The sequence below is a fragment of the Protopterus annectens genome, chromosome 7.part0 (assembly GCF_019279795.1).
Source record: "Protopterus annectens isolate FY-2018-M chromosome 7.part0, PAN1.0, whole genome shotgun sequence".
In the NCBI taxonomy this organism is placed as follows: domain Eukaryota; kingdom Metazoa; phylum Chordata; order Ceratodontiformes; family Protopteridae; genus Protopterus; species Protopterus annectens.
Window position 1 is genome coordinate 1,089,606,549 of NC_056739.1, and position 13,294 is coordinate 1,089,619,842.

The window sequence follows — 13,294 nt, forward strand, 5'->3', positions numbered from 1 at the left end:
TTGGTCAAGAATTGAGAAGAGAGCCAAGAAGGTATAGGTTCACAGGTTCATAGGTGTTTACTAGGCCAACAACAACTACAAGGGCCTTTTTAAGCCAAGCCATGCAACCCAAATCTCTGATGAGTTTTGATACCCTTGATAAGTGTAAGTATTGGTTCCAGTGATGGAGAATGGTTCCTATATATCTAAATACAGTGGGATCCGAAGAGGTCAGAGCCTAGAGTTCCAGCTGCTTCAACAAACTCTTGGATAGAGACATGACTGTCTGCTCTGAAGGTCCTGTTGGAGCAGACAATCTTGGAGATTTTTGTTTCAGCTCCCAGGAAGACTTCAGAATTAAAGAAGAATATTTTTGTGACATCGGATTTGAAAGAAGTTGCAGACTCAGGAGAGATTACCTCAGAAAAAGGAGTTTTCAGCAATACCTTTAATATGAGCTTGGTGTTATGCTACATATGAGCACTTTGGTTAAAACCATGGTGAATTGAACATGATTCTTGGAGATGAAGAGGCCCCAAGCAGTACACACATAAAGTGTGTGAATCACTGAAGGACATTTTTTTCCCACACTGTTCACATTTTTTTGAAACCAAGAGGTTTCCCTTTTGCATCTGAAACATTATTGTGAGAAGAAAGTAAGTTATGTGAAAAATACAAGACACACACACACACACACACACACACACACACACACACACACACACACACACAGGGAATGGTATGCAGGAAAAATAGAAGTCTTTTTTTTTTTTTTTTTTAACAGAAGAAATTGTCCTGTAACTCAAATGGATGATAAAGAAAGGGGAAGGGGGCAACAGATAAGAATAAACGTCCTCTAACTTAAACGGATGTTAATAGGGAAAGGGAATCAACACTCACTCTTTAAAAAGTGAAAAGTAATGGTAAGGGATACACTTAAAATAGAGAAAAACTTTCTGTAAACTAAAGTTAAACTACTAAAGAGAAAAAACTAAGTATTTAAAGGTATTATTTGAAAAGAAAAAAACACTTAGTCCAGAGCATGCTTCAGAACCACGTAATTTACAGAGCAGCAAATGAGATCTGGTGGAGTTAGGGAAGGGCATTATGAGTAAGGTTGAATGCCCATGAGTTTTGCTGAAGGCCTGGACCTTTTGTAAAAGACCGAGATGGATACGATGGATCGGATCCGATCCATCAGACAGAATAAAGGCAAGATTGACAACATCACATCAAGCAGATTATACTGAAAAATTCTACAATATATATATACATATCTTTTTTTTTTTTATAAATGGAAAGGATAGAAACAGAAATTACCAGCAATAGTAATAAGAAAACTAGACAGAGTGTAGAAAAAGGGAAAGAATACTAATAATAGTACCCAAAGGTACAAATTTGTATAGAAGGAAGAAAAGAGGGACAGAAAGATATTTTAACTAGAAAAACAGTAGTAAGGTAGGCAATTACTAAGGGACTAAAAACCACAAAGAATTTGACAGGTTTTGCAAAGAAAAATAGAACAATTTGACAATCTAAAGACTTATTTGCTCAAGAGTAATGGTCACCACATCTTTCATGTAGAGCAGCAAACGAGATCTGAGGTACTTGAGGTTGGAGCATTATGGGTAAGTTAAAACCTCAAAAGTTTTTGGTTGCCACAAGCTTTAGCAACAGCTGAGTCAGATCCAAGGGATCAAATCCAAACCACCATCAGTTGAGGATGGAATGAAAACTGACAACATTAAATCATTTATTTTCTCCTCTCTCGTCTAAGTTAGATGTCATTTCTTTCATTTGGTCTTTAATTTACCAGATCTGCTATATTCTCCCTCCAGTGTTTCCTTAATTCACCTGATCTGCTATCTGTCTTCTCCCTCCAGTCTTTCCTTACATTTCCTAAAAGTCGAATGGTTTTCTCCCAAACGTTTGATGCTGCTTCATTTAAACACTACAGTATTGTCATTCTTTCTTCTTGATTTGCATTATCTGTTTCACACAAACATTTATTTCTTCTGTGATGGCAGCTTTTACATGGGTCTATGTTTGGCCATCACATAAAAGTTACATCGAATGGCTAATACTCGAACACTAACCATCAAACTTTAATATAACCAAACGCACTTATATTCAAAAAAAATTATCGAATTGCCATAACTGGCTAACACAGAGAACCCAATGAACTACTTACTTACTGGTAACTTAGTTATAAGAAAATCTGCCCTTTTGCCCTTTCCCCATTTTAGTGAGACCCCAGAGTTGGTATATATATATATATATATATATATATATATATATATATATATATATATATATATATATATATATATATATATATATATATATATTTCAGCAGAGGTGTAGGGGATAAGTAGTATTTGGTGAACACCATAAACTACTTATGTGGGGGGGCCCTCGCTGTAGTGGCTACTCACTGGTTGTAAATGAGGAAGCTCCTGGCACAGATGAATTGCCATCGGAAATGTATTACTCATTTCAGGCCCTAATAGTGACAGGACTTAAGGAAGTATTTAGAACTGGTTAAAGTAAAATGACAACCTGCGAGTTTGTAGTAAGCATTAATATTATATTGTTTAAGTAAGAGAAAATAATTCTTAACTACATTATGCAACCACTTGTTCAATGTAAAACTCACAGCTTTATATGGTGGCAAGCTTTAAATATTTCATTTTACATTTCATTGTTGAGGACTAAAAGGATTTCTTAGGAAAAAGGCAGGCACATCAGAAAATTAAATGGTTATGTAAATAAAGTTCTCCACAAAGGAGGCAAAAATAATAACTTCTCCAACTTCTGACCCATAGCAATACAATATCCTATTTCAAAACTTCTTGAGAAATGTATCCACCTCCAGCTAATGCCATTCCTCACAAATAACCAACTCCTCACCCTAACCCAACATGGGTTTCATCCTGGCCATAGTACAATGACAGCTCTTCTTTCATTCCTAGACATAGTAAGCCACGCCTGTGACTCCAGAAATCTAGTATCCACAGTCCTCCTCGACCTCTTCAAAGCTTTTGATACTGTCTCCCATTCCCACCTCCTTACCCACCTCTCTAAACTTAACCTCTCACAAAACACCGTCAGCTGGTTTAGCAGCTACCTCTCTGATAGATCCTAGGCTGTGAAATTGAAAACTGGTATGTCTGCCTTCCTTCCAACCCCAACTGGGGTACCCCAGGGATCCATACTCGGCCCTATGCTCTTTAATATTTTCATTAATGATTTCCACACATCAATTCCCAACATCAGAACAGTACAATACACAGATGACTCCACACTAGTCTGCTCTGCCTCCAACCTCCTTGAGCTCAAAACAATAACTCAAACTACTTTCTCAACTACTGAGAACTGGATGCTTCAAAACCATTTCACCCTAAATGCCAATAAATCTAAAATCCTACTATTCACCCCTTCAAAATCTATCCTTCTTGACAAAACCTCCTTCAAAATTATCAGCCATGCTAAATCCACCATAGAAATAGTCCCTTTTGGAAAATTTCTTGGGGTTACTATTGATGAGAATCTAAAATTTGATACCCACATTCAACTAAATATTAAAAAAAACACATCAGAAACTTGGCATGCTGTACAGAAACTCACACTTCCTCTCCCCTTAACTAAACAGAACCTGGCCTCAACCTACTTACTACCCTCTCTGATGTATGGTGCTCCCTTACTAACCAACTCTTCTTCCTCTAAAACTTCTAAACTAGAAAGCTGCTACAACAAAATCTCAAAGTTTGCAACTTCATCCAAATTCTCTACTCACCACTGTATACACCTTTATCAGCTGAAATGGTTAGAACTTCCCAATTACCTGAACTACCTCCAACTCTGTACAGCCCACAAACTTATTTTCAAACATAATGCATGTCCAGCACTTGCTAACATTTTACCTTCATATACCCCTCTCAGACCCCTAAGATCTGCCCTCCAAAACCTAATCTCAGTGCATAAACCAAATTGTCCTGCTGGGCAGCTACTTCTAGCCATTCCCTTAGCTAAAAAATGGAACTCCCTCCCTCCATCTCTAAGAATCTCTGAAAACTTTGAACTCTTCAAAATCCAGCTCCATTCTCACCTCTCCCATAGCTGGAAGTGCAGTTGCATACTACCTACCTAACTTATCACATCCAAAATCCCATTTCCCTTACTTACCAGAGATCTATTCCCCAATAACTACTCTCAGATCACTATCTAACATTTCTAGCCTACGAACAAATTCTACCCTCCACAACTGTTCTCAACCTACAAACATGTAAATATGTAAGATATACTGTATATATATTGCAGTCCAACTGTTCTTACTTGCCATTTTATACCCACAAGATGCTTACTGTGCCTTTTGTTAACTATGTATTGACTCTTGTTCACTTTGAACTATGTTGCTTCTACTTTGTACTATGTTTCCTGAATTATGTACTACTTTGTAATGTGTATTCTGAATTATGTAGTTTATACTTGTATTATGGAGCTATTCTCCCCTTTTAGCAACTATGTATTGAATTGTTTGACTTTGAACTATGTATCTTTCACTTTATACTATGTATTCTGTACTATGTAGTTTATACTTTGTACTATGGAGCTTTTCTCGGGCCTCCACTGAAAACGGGCTCTTAGAGCCCAGTGGACCTCCCTGGTCACCAAACTAAAAATAAATAAATAAATACAAAGATACACTGACTGAAATTCATTCCATTCTGGAACAGTGTCAAACAAAGGTTGCATAGCTTTTTGTTAATAGTCAGAGTATTATGCGGACAAATCCACTTCAGTAAAGGAACCAAAATATTCCAAATTCTAAATACTGGAAACATATAGATCATCATCACAATTTTGATCAATTTAGATTTAGACTTAGCACAAAACTTGTGTGTGTGTGTGTGTGTGTGTGTGTGTGTGTGTGTGTGTGTGTGTGTGTGTGTGTGTGTGTGTGTGTGTGTGTGTGTGTGTGTGTGTGTGTGTGTGTGTGTGTGTAGGGTGACAAGAGTGCAGATTTCAACTAGGCAGATACCTCTGTAATATACAGTATTTATTTATTGGCATTAGATTAACAGGAAAGTCTGATTGGGTAGAAGCCCATTTTCTGTGGTGCACAGGGGAGAAAAGCTCCAAATTATTAGAAACTATTTTATGAACAATGATTTTACAGGCCCTAATATTGCTTGGCCTTAAGGAAGTATTTATAGATTGAGACTTACCTTGTTTGTGCTAAGTGCCTTACATTTTTATTTATTCATCATTTTTTTCCATTGGTTTGTAATCTACAATTGTGATACCATATGACTTTGACCTCCCAGGTGCGAATATACACTGAATATATTATAATGCATTTTAATGTACATTTGCATAATAGACCACATACATTTTGTTCCTTTATTATTATCATCATTATTATTATATATTCTATGAATATGACATCATTTTCACAGAGGGTTTAGGTGTAGGAATAAATAACAGTTAACCTTCACTGCCTCTAATTTCCATAACTGCATCAGCAAAGTAAAGGAAATAACTTCTGCATCTATGTACACGCCAGCAAAAGATAGCAGCACCTTTATTACCATATCACTGCTCACAGTATCCCACCTGACAAACACATTTTGTTATCAGCTTAATCTGAAATAAACTAATGCTTTATTTGAAACTCTAGCTGGTGCTATGATTCTGAACACCTTCTACTTTGCTCTAATAAATATCAATTATCTTAATGGTTTGGAGCCATTCCTCTTGTGAGTGAATCTTTAGATTCCCATAATACTTTTATAGTAATTAATTCATACAACATGACCTAGGCCAGGGATTTTATTAATATCAGTGTAGGTATAGACCAAGGCAGCCTTGTCATGTATGGCATAAAACAGAAGCAAGTAAAACCATACAAGGAATTCATTAACCTGTATATGAAACTCTGCGATTTATTAAATAAAAATAAATGTTTAGGTCCCAAAATTAATACACACTGACAGGCACTTCCCTGTTAAACACTGGGCCAGATATGATATAAACTAATAGAGAAAATAGTAATAATCCAGAAGGTAAAATTCGCGGGAAATATACTTTTTAAAACACACCTTTTAAAATTTTATTCCTAAAGCGCTCTTGGCTAGAAAATACCAGCCTTCTTCAGACATTCAAAAAATCATATGACAAACTCTTTTATAGCCCAAGTCTTAAAGACATAGCATTTTAAAGCAACAACATATTAAAATAAAATACTTTTAACAATGCATTTTTTAAAAAAACATTTATGGAAATATTTATATATATCTATCTATCAAAGGATTTTAATTTTAACTCACCAGAAATAGACACTGCATCATTTAACCCTGAATAAGCAGATGCATTCAAGTGTAAAATCCACCACAACTCTCTATGTTCTAAAAAAATACCCCATGGTCCCTCCCTCAGTAATTTTTTGCAACTGTTCCAGTATGACAAATGTAAAACTATGACTTGGGAATTCCTTTAAGTATTTTACTAAAGCACTGGTCTCTTTATGTGTATGCATATCATAATGTGTTCATACACCCGTTGTTCACATTTTCACTCAGTCTTTCCCACATAATATGCAGGACAAGAGCTGCATTTTGCAGCATAAATCACTCCTGTTGTTTGGCAAGAAAAACAACCAGAAACTATAATGCACTTGAAACCCAAGTGTACCTGGTTACATTCCAAAATAAACTTGCTTTGTGAACAAATTCCACACATTGTCATTTTCTGCACTGATTGCATATGTAAAAGGGATAAACTGTCACACTAGTCTTTAAGGTTGCTATCACGCCTAAATACAAAATCAGGAAAACTGCCAATTTTTTCCATTACCTGTTTACCTGTTCTAATAAATGTGCAATTTTTATTAATACTATCCATTATATTTTTACTATGGGCATTGAATATAGAAATAAATGCATTTTTTTGTATTTTTTGCTTGTTGCACACCACTTTCTTGTTGTGAAAAAGGTGTCACCCTATTGCCTGATGTCATTATTCCTATAGTTTCATTTTGGATACTATTTGTAGAAGGAGAAACTTCTCCATAAACTTCACCAAATGCCCTGGCATGATGGTTTTGTAATAAGGGAATGTATTGGCCCAATAGTCTCTTCTTAATGATCTCAAATTTTATATTGTTAACCATCTGCACCGGGTAACCCCTGTTTACAAACATGTTTCCTATAAAGTGTACTTCATTTAAGAAGTCAAGCATATCAGTTACCATCTGGCCCATACCATCTGTCCCTTTATAACAGTGGTTACTTGTAAAATGCAAGTATTTATTAGAATGTGTTTTTTTTTCTAAAAACACAGGCTTTTAAACCAGCTTTCATTCTAGTTAATTCTACATCCAAGTAAGATATAGAGTTCACACCTAACTGGTATGTCCACTTCAAAATCTCAGTTGTAGTATTTAAAGATTGTACAAAATCTGGTATTAAATCAACAGGACCATCCCAAGCAATAAACAAATCATCTAAAAAATGAACATACATCTTAACTACCTTGAAAAAGTCATTATTAAATAAATATTGTAATTCCTATACTAACATAACCACATTTGCATATAATGGTCCACAAGGTGAGCCCATGGCTACACCTGTTACTTCTTTAAAATACTGGCCATCATAATACAAAAAGTTGCTGTGTAAAACCAGTTCAAGTAAATGGGAAATTGTATTTATATTATCCTGTTCAACATGTACATAATCAGTGAAATATTCAGTAAACCCTTCTATCCCAATAATATGGGGATTCAGGTAAATAAGTCGTTTACAGCAACTGTCAGAAAAAATCCCTGTCTGAATTGTTGTAAGTCATTACATTTCACCAAAAAATCACAAGAATCGCAACAGAGATGCTTAACAGGGACCAAATAATGCTTTAGTTGTTCATCAATAAATTTGGTATATAATATGTCTTTGAGGAAGTACTGTCAACAATGGGTCGGGGGGGGGGTTATATAAGTCTTGATGTAATTTTGGCGCACCAAAAATTGTGGCCAACTTAGGAGCTGTATTACAAACATAATTATATTGCTCCACAGTCAGCTGACCCTGGGTTAACATATATAAAAAACAATCAACTCTATCATATGAAATATTGATTTTGTTCAGGGATGTCTCAACATAAGAGTCCTCATATTATAGTTAGAGCATACGTTGGTTATAGTCCACCTAGTCCATGATAACAATACCCCCATCCTTTATCAGGCTGCATAAATCAAAGAGAGCCTGATGTTTTAATGTCATCCATTAGATTACGTTGCACAGATGTTAAGTTACAGGAAATAGGTAGGGTGTTGTTTTCAAGCAAATGTCTCAGGTCCAGTTCACATGCACCCTCAAAGGTTTTTAACATAGGATGCAGGTCAGGATTGAAGGTACTGGGGATGCATAAATTTGTTGGTACAGAATAACTGTTGTGAAAATAAACAGACAAGTTCAGCTTTCTCACATATAACATCAAGTATATTAAAATTTTAGACATATTAGCTCTTCTCAGAGGTATAAATGTCAGGCCTTTATTGAAAAAGTCTGCATGGGCCTGAGTTATATTATAAGTACTAAAATTATATATGCTAAAATCCCCAGTACAGTTTTTTATAACAGACAAAGAATTAGATGCATATAAATCACCTACCTGTTCCTCTGGTTCCTGTCCAAGGAATGGGAAATCCTCCTCTATTGATGGTTCGGTAGATAATACGCAGACTTGTAGTTGTAATTCACTCTCTTGTTCCGGATTCGTTCTGACCATCGCACCCCTGGCTGGTACAAAGGGGCCTGCTGATTAGTGAAAACCTGGCCATTTTCATCTTCATGGTCGATGTTCTCATTGTGAGAGAAAGAAACAGTCCTTTGTTGCCCTTTGTGTGGACTGGGGTATGCTTTATCATTTAAATAAGCAAGTCCATCCCTTTCAATTTGTGTTTTTTCGGTTGATTTATGGCTTTGTTCATGTTGTCTATTTTGGAAAAAATTCTGTCATATTGCACTTTAAATTGATGCAAAGAATTTTCTTGTATAATAGTTTCATCCATGGTCTTAACTGTTAAATACAGCTCATCCATTTCTTTAGAATTATACTGGACCAACAGTTCCATTAGCTCACAGCCATGTCTATCATACATACTAAGTAAATCTTTATGTAATGTTGAATTGTCTACTAAACCAGTAGGGTACTTCCAGTACCGCAGGCCCTTTGGGACCCGCCTGCGCTTAATGCATTTTCTAAAATATACATTTTCATGAAAAAGTTTATGATATCTTGTTAAAAGTTCATGATATTGTGTTAAATTACTTTCGATAGCTGTTTGATGGCCACACCCTCTGGAGTTGAAGGTATTGCTGAATTGAACCACTGTTCCAGCCTCGAGTTATTTGTAACATTTGCAGTTACAGATGAATTAGATACATTGTATCTTATTGCAGTCTGGGCTTGAAAATGTCCCTGCCCAGGTGGAACACCGTCAAAAGATGAATTGGAAGGTTGCATATGTGAATTCAGCTCTCCTGAGCCATTCTGCAAGCCACCATTTACTGTGTTTTGTGAATGTTGAATCACTTGCTGTATTAGCAAAGTTAAGTTGTTAACAGAAGCTTGCAATTGATCAAACTCTGTTCGTGAGACATGCCTTGTATTCATCTGTGGACTGTCTTCTGCCATATTAACAACCAGCAACAAACAAAAACCAAAAGCTGAGAAAATAGTAATAATCCAGAAGGCAGAATTCACAGGAAGCACACTTTTTAAAACACACCTTTTAAAACTTTATTCCATAAACGCTTTGGGCTAGGAAATACCAGTCTTCTTCAGACATTCAAAAAATCATATGACAAACTCTTTAATAGCCCAATCCAACCACTTAAGTCTTACACTAATAGAGGTTCTATTTCCACTCTGCAAGAACAGAAGTAATTAGGGTTTCAAAGTTTGACATATGTATATACATGAAGCTGAACTGTATATTGAATTCAGCTAAAAGTTGCATGTTGCACTTTAGTATCAGTCCTAGCACAGTCGTTTAATATTGCAATATACAGATTAGTCAAGTATGGGGATATGGGACACTCTGCTTGATACTGGAGTACAGGTTAAGGGGTCAGAGAGACTCAGTGTGACGTTATGGCACCATTCGAACATAACATTTTCTGTGCATCTTAAAAACAATTGTGGTAGGTCAACTCCCACTGCTCCAACCACAGGGCATCAACATAACAAAATCTATGCTTGATTTGTCATCTGCTTACACTGAACTCTTAAATTTTGTGTACACATTGAACATACATATTTGATTTTTTTTCAATAAATTATATATAATTAATTGTATTTTTATAAAATCACTATATATTGTTGGCATAATGCAATGCTTTGACTATTGCCTTATGATTAATAATATGCTAGTTATACTAGTGTGCTACATTGGTTTTAAAGGTTTCTAAATGTTGATCACCATGACTTCATCTGAAGAGGATTGTTGTATCAGGAGGTTTAATAAATAACACACAGACACAGATGATGTGGTGTAATCTCAAGTTCTGTATGTATTATCTTTTGCATAAGAATATAAGTAACAACTTTTAGCGATCTAACAATAAAAACACACATTGTTGATTAATTAACACAAGTAACTCCCAGAAACAAAAACAGAATGACTATATATTCAAATACGAAAATAGAATAAATTGTTCAAAATTTTAAAATAAATGAAATATGAAACACATGAAACCAGAATCAAAAACAATAAACTAAAATTGGAGCAAGTGATAAAAAATCCAATATTTAAATTAAGGTCTTCTACAAACTGAAATAAATGTTGCAGCTACCTGATAAAACAGTCAGTATAGGGAAAATAATAATAATAATATTAATAATAATAATAATAATGATAATAATAATAACGTAATGCCTGCATTTTTCTTTCATTGATTGCTTCTCATTAAGCTTACTAATTCTGTAATATGGTATGTTTGTAATATGCAATACACCTGCAACAGTAGCAGTAATTGCTGTTAATTATTTAAATGTATTGAATGCATGGGTTCTTGCTATATCATTCTATATATAATATATAATAAATAGCATTATTGATATAACATAAGATGGTGGCACCTTGTACGACAGCGGCCTCTTTGGCTCCCATTGTTCGTTCTGTGTTCTGTTGTTGTTTCTGGTAATTGAACCTTTTTTTTCTGGTCGCTGATGGTCGAGTGTAGAGAAAAGGTGTCCGTGGTGTCGATGGATCAGTGGATCAATTGGACAGTGGACTGTGGATTTGCACAGGTGGCTTAGAGCAGTTCGAGTGGTGGAATGGTGGACCTGGAAGTGACTGTTTAGGCCTGTGTGTGTGGAGAGAGCCGGGTGGAGTGGATGGCAGAGACTGGGTGCAGGAGGGTGTTGTGGCAGATCAAATGGTTTGTGGAAGTGGAATTGGATCACTGCCGGCAAAGATGCGGTTGGTGGAGTGGATGGTGGATAGAAACTGTGATCGTGAAGACTGTGGTCATTGGCCTGGAAGAGGCCGGATGATGGTGACTGGTGACAGCTTGGATGTGTGCTAATCCAGACTTTGAATGTCTGTTTTATTGGACTGTTGGTACTGACTGGTCTTACCAGTATGGAGATGAAGCTTTAGTTGCTGGGACTCTGTATTATATGTGTTTATCTGTATGTGATTTATGTGCTGTGTTTTATATGTGTTATATATGTGTGTGTAACTGTTTAGGTGATTTTTGTGCTGTGTTTTTGTTGAAATGGCTTGTGCTGTGCATTAATGAGCTAGAAGGAATGTAATTTCATTCAGCTGTTCACTTTTTGGTTGTACAGTCTGAAAGACAATACCGTTTTGCTTTGCTTTGCTTTGCTATAGTCAAAAGAAATAATTCTTAAAGAAGAGCTCCAAAACCTTGTGTTATCTCCTAGAGCTCCAAAACCTTGTGTTATCTCCTACTTTTGGTTTAGTTTCTGCTTTTGTGTGTGCCCCTATTTTCACTTCACAGGAATGTGAAATATCTGATATGGTCCAGATTTATGACATATAAATAAAAATGTTGATACTGGGTGCAATGAAACTTAATGACTAGCATGGAACAGAAAACAAACTACCCCCCTTGAAATCCAGTCTTAGGCATTGATGCATCAAGTTTGGAAAATGATTGCACTAGCATAGGATGGATAGGATATTTGATCAAACCTATTTTAGATTTCCACTGTCATAAACTGTTAGTGATAGAGACAGTTGAGATAATTGATCTCCTAAAAAGTGTACAGTGTTTTCATTTTGATAGGCACATATTGCTAAGGAAAAAAGGAGAGAGAGCTGCTGCAATGCACAAGTCACTGCTGCTATATTATGGGACAGAACAACTGCAATGCACAGGAAAAACTTCAGCACATGAAAATACAGCATAAAGACTGTTTCTAGGAATTACTACATGCAAATAAACTACAAGCTGGGTACAGTTAGAACAGTCAGCTCTCTGTTAAGAATAAATGAACTTCAAAATCTAGTTTTCTTAAGCTGCTGCTTTCCAACTTGCAGTCATGTGTCACTAATTATTGCACCACTTGATGAGGTGAAATTTCTACGTTATATAGCAAAAGAATGCTTAACAGTAGATTTCATTTATTTTTAACTTTTTATTAAACTTACAAAATGCTGCGGTAGCGTTGTTGCCTCACAGTAAGACGCTGTCCGGTTCGATTCTCAGCTAGAGTGTCTTCTGCATGGAGACATGCATGAATGGGCATACCTTTGTTGAAGGTTGTGCATCAGGGCTGGTAACTCAGCACGTAAAAATCAACTACCAATCATTAGCGGACCGGAGTTCCACTGTGGCGACCCCTAACTGGGAAAAGCTGAAAGAAAATGACATTAAACTTACAAGCATCCAGATAGGCATGTCAATTCAAAAATAATGAAATGTAGGAAATCTCTGTTCATAAAATAATTATCATTACTGCCAGAGTTTTATTTTCATGTATTTTTATTTATTAAATTGTTAATCCCCTAACAGTATATTTTGTGTTATGTAATATTCATCCAACAGTAATTGTTGATATTTACTTAAATTAATTTAAAATGGGTGGCGAAAGCCAAACACACTCTGGCTAGGCTTATAAATGCCCTAGGGCAGATAGCCTAGTATGAACCTATGAACCTAAACCTATGGACCTAAATGTATTAAATGCATGGGTTTGGGTATATTCTAAAGACACAATTCTTAAGCTTCATAACCTTGTCGCTGTTGTTGCTCTTATTGTTTATTTTTTTGAATTTTGAGCA

The 13,294-nt window shown here is 35.7% G+C and overlaps 1 protein-coding gene across 1 annotated transcript in view; it reads right to left on the reverse strand.

Annotated features, from left to right (window-relative positions):
• ITGA11 (integrin subunit alpha 11) overlaps positions 1-13,294 on the reverse strand; it is a 1,670,941-nt gene that overhangs the window by 1,276,403 nt on the left and 381,244 nt on the right. The gene's annotated exons all lie outside the window — the stretch shown is intronic.